Below are 4,797 nucleotides of genomic sequence, written 5' to 3'. Positions count from 1 at the left end.
AATGTTTATTTGAAATTAAAACGGGCAAGGTTGCCTGCTTTCATGTTCAGCCGCTGTTACTGTATCTGTATACCTCTAAATGAAAATGGGTCATTAAACCTCAGTATGAATCCAACCCTTTAAACCTCTCTGAAGTTTTTTAATCCATCATTTTAAAACGCACAGTTTGGCACAGCAGAAATCCAACAAAAACCCTGTTTTTTTTTTCCTATTGAAAAGTGTTTGCTATCAAAGGGTTTGTTGCACAATAATTCTTTTAAACACAGCTCCAATCTATGATGCCAAATCTACTCACTTTTTATGTATTTAGCATAGTTTGACTCTTCAACAACTGCAGAGTCATAAAAAGCAGAAAACATAAGGCAGAGAGAAGCAAAATATGTTGACTGTGTTTCTTTTTTCTGCATTTGGACACAGATGACTTAAAAATCCAAATCTATAACAATGTGGCTTGTTAAGATACTTTAATTCAAATAAATAGAGGCTCTAGTAAAAAGGATAATAAATGCTGACTCTGAATAAATTCCTGTTCAGTCAATCCCCGTTTCCAACATGATGTAAAGTTCCTAGCTAAATTATTCATACTTTGTTTCATCACAACCACAAACTTGTTGGGATTTTATTGATTTTCTTTATGATAAACCAACAAAAAGGAGTGCATAATGAGAAGTAGAATTACATTTTTTACACACGAAACACTAAAATAATAGCAGTTATATTTTCCTCCCTTTTACTCTGATTCAATAAATAAATTCAAGCAAGACTAATTTCCTATACTAATTTCCATAACTGTAAATCAGCTTGAGGTATGTGTAATGTCATATAAGATGTGGCAGTTTCTCGCTGCCAATTAACTTGATAAAAAACAATGTTTTTTTTAGCTTTTTTAGATGCAAAAACGTTGGAAGAAGTCCTGCTGACCGTAAACATACAGCCAGACTAATAATAGATGGTTTAGATCGGGGCATGTTCAAGTGCTGACATGGCAGAGTGGAAAATTACTGTCAGGATAAGCAGGATTAAACAATCGATGGGCAGAAAGATCTATGGTAGGACTGGATGTTCACTGTTTACAGAAGAGGTCTATAAAGAAATCAAATAGAAAACAATAAGGAAAAGTTAAAATACCTTGAAAGAAAATGACTTTCCTGTGACAGACTGGCGACCTTGCCAGGATGTATCCTGCCTTTCGCTCATAGACTGCTGGAAATGGGAACGAACCCCACTGCAACCCTGAAGGATGAAGCTGGAGAAGAGCAATGGATGGATAAAAAATCCCGGAGGTAAAAGTCAGAAAGTTGTACAAAATATTTGGCAAAACAAAGGTGCAAAGTATTTTTGTACATTTAAATTAGCATGACAAAAAAAATAGTGTTTAGTGGGTGCCTTATTTAAAACATTTGACTTTTGTAGGAAACCCAATTTAGTGCTAAGAATATTTGAATGGATTTCGTTCTATTATTGTTGCTGGCAAAGAACACATATTGTAAATGAGCATTTTAGAAACAAATGCAATCCCAGAATTAAATGAAAAATGTCATCAATCAGTCAAAAAAGTTTTTGAGATTCACTCCATATAATAAAAAATGGTATTCAACCTTCAAATCTTCAAAACCATGTGTAAATATTCCTCCACGTCACCATTTTATCTTTTATCACATACATGTTAGATTTTAATTACATTGAGTTGTATTTGTTTTTAAAGTTATATCTGGAAAAAAAAAGTAAAAAAAGTTTAAATTCTACTAATACTTTTGGGAAGCCCATTAAATGAATAATAAGTGCATTTCCTTTAAAGCTAGAGGAACAGGTTTGATCCTGATTGACTGGTCAGGTTTCCAGTAAGTAAGGAGGATGAAAGGAAGAGTGGAAAAAACCTAAGTGTCTCTCCAACAGTAAACCACCAAGATTAAATCCCAAAACCTGAAACCATCCTCCAGAAATGAGAGTTTAACAGATTCCTTTCCGTCAGTATCCTTTATCTAGCAGAAATAATTAATGGGTGAAGTGCTGTACTTAAGATGTTAGCATTCACACACTCAGCCTAATGCGTGACTTCCATTAGCTACCATTTAAAACCGCAATCAATACGCTTCCTGACCAACATGTTGGCCATAAAACTTTGAACACTGTAATGCACACTAAGCTTAACAGCTAATGCCTTGTTTTGCATTCAAGAGAATGCCTTTACCAGGTGAGTCACCTATAAAATGTGACTCCTTTGTGAGGACAAGCTCACTCTTTGAACACAGTTCCTGCAAAAGTAAAGGCAAAGCACAATTGTAAGATGTTATCTTTTCCTATTCCCTTTGATTTCCTTGATATGTCAAATGTTAATATTTGTTTTTCTATTCACCTTTGGCCATTTCCTCAAGACCTTGAGTGGAAGAATAGAGTAAAGAGCTTATTTCCTTGTGATCAACAAACCCTTTGGCATACTTCCTTTTTGTTTAAATTTAACACAAGGCTAAGAGTTCAATGTATGAGAATATAACAGAATAGAGTATCAAGGATCAAATATTGTTGTGTTGGAAGCAAGAAGCCTCCTTAACATGGGAGCTGATAAGTAGTGCATCATTAGGGAAGATTTAAATAAGCTGTCAGCCACTGTGTCAGCTTCTATTGATCAGTAAGGCCAGCTGCAGGAGTAACCCAGAGCTCCCTGACATCACACACACAAAGTTGTAAGCAGCTCTAAAGGCTTGCTTGTCCTTCATGATGTTTTCACCCTGCAGTCCGTAAGTCAGAGAACAGTGGCTCAATGTGTGAGGATAGCAAAAACATAAAAAATGCTCCAACCAGAGTACAGAGTGTGATTTTAAAGCCATATAATGTTGATAAAGTGATGCTTTAGCTAATCTTCCAAATTGTGGCTAGCGTCCAACATTACCAAGAGAAGGGCTTGCCTACACTCATGACTCATCAAAGTCCTACCATGACTCATCAAAGTCCACCTTTTAAAAATCTGGCTCACCCTACTCCCCCAATAACTTACTTCACCCACTCAAATATTGGCTCCAATTAAACAATTTTTCCAATAACCCCTCAATAACCCAACTAAATACCAAGTGACAGAACAAAATCACAGGACCTAAAAACTTTTCTACATGTACAATAACACCTGTGCATTTTGGCCCCAATAAACACACCTTCCAGGGGTCAGCGGCATGGTTTATCACCAATTAACGCTGCAGTAATTTCCCTCACAGGATGCAATTGGTCTGAACAAACAACCCTAATGGTATTACCACATTACGGATTACTTTAGATGAGGAAGCACTTACTGCTTCGATTAATTAAATCATCACTCAATACTGAGACCATTTATGTTCAAATCAACGACACTTGCTTGCCGAATGGTTGAGCATTAAATAGCAACTGGAGAAGTATTGACACAAGTAGACCATTAATAAGTTTCACATGTATTAATTTTTAAAAGTGTGAAACTTAGCCCTTCACTAGTTTTGAACTTTGAAGCCCCTTCAAGAGGAGGTAAAGGTTTTCAAACTGCGAAACTCAATGGCAGTAGATCATTTTAGAGTTAGCAAGTCCTGCATTGCATGACTGTCACTTGCATCAATCACCAATGAGGGGATTTTTCTGCCTCTTCTTCTCATATGAGGGGGAATTTCAAGCCACCTCTGCTTTAAGAGTTCGCGAGAGTGATTGACCAGCTGACTCAGAATAAGCATGCAGATTTGTAAGGCAATGACAATAAATAAGCAAGCTAGCCAGGAGTTGAACCTAGAGTCTTCTGATCTGTAGTCAGACCCATTATCCATTGCACCACTAGCACTTACTAGGGCGAGAGATAACCATCACTGTGTCAAACCCCGGATAAAGTTGCATCATAGAAAGTAAGAGGGGGAATGTGGTTAAATACTGGAAGTGGAAAATTAAAAAAAATGCCCTGTGTGAGGGTTGAACTCACGACCTTCAGATTATGAGAATGACGCGCTGCCTACTGCGCCAACGAGGCCATGAAAGCATCCTTAGGGACAGGGACTCATCTTATGGACGGACTTTACCATATCCTCCACAAGATGGGCTGATGAGATCTGTTCCTGCCGCATCCTAATGGATATACCTCCCGACCAAGGGATTGTTGGTTCCAGTCCCATCTGCTGTGCAATCCAGTAGGTTGCTTGTCTGGAACCAGCCCACAACCCAGTAGTCAGTGACCTGAAACAAAGTCCTACAATACATTGCTTTTTTTCAAACAAGGCCTGTGATATGGCTTTAAGCCTCCTTTTCTGAGCATATGTTAGCAATTCTTCTTTTACGTTCACCTTCCTATAAACGTGCACTGATAGATCCATATCTGTGCGTCAGTACTCTAACATATTCTTTCTCAAAGGTCGAATAAAAAAGGAGGAAAATAAAGGTTTTTAAAAAGCTACTTTTTGTCAGCTGCTTTGCAGTATTATCTTGAATTATATCCTTTCAAAATTATTCTGAGACATTTTCACAATTTTAAAACCTTTTTCAAACTTAAAGTTTAACGTCTATATGTAAGTCCGAGTTGTCTCAGTAACACGACTCCTGTGGACTCAGAGAGAATCTTACAGTTTGTTTTGTAGCAATCTTGTGCTGAATTCAGAATCAGAACTGTATCACTTGAGCTGGAGTTGAAGAGGGAGGTCCATTTTGACAAATTGTCTTTGTGTTCCCCCATGTTGGCACCTCTGGAATCCCACGGGTATAGAGAATAGGCAAGGATGTGGTTGTTTTTTTTTTCTTCCCCGCAGCAGGTTGGGCATCAGGACCGCCTCTTCCCAAGGAAATGTGTTTTGGAGA

The 4,797-nt window shown here is 37.7% G+C and overlaps 1 non-coding gene across 1 annotated transcript; it reads right to left on the bottom strand.

The window, feature by feature from the left end:
- Window positions 1-3,906: 3,906 nt before the first annotated feature.
- Window positions 3,907-3,979, bottom strand: trnam-cau. Its single transcript has one exon. It is a non-coding gene; the product is annotated as a tRNA-Met (tRNA).
- Between the last annotated feature and the right edge of the window lie 818 nt (window positions 3,980-4,797).

Source organism: Cyprinodon tularosa, unplaced genomic scaffold, assembly GCF_016077235.1.
Source record: "Cyprinodon tularosa strain WSP-4 unplaced genomic scaffold, ASM1607723v1 ctg280, whole genome shotgun sequence".
Lineage (NCBI taxonomy): Eukaryota > Metazoa > Chordata > Actinopteri > Cyprinodontiformes > Cyprinodontidae > Cyprinodon > Cyprinodon tularosa.
Note: the sequence above shows the minus strand (reverse complement) of the source record. Positions and strands in the feature narration are given on the sequence as shown.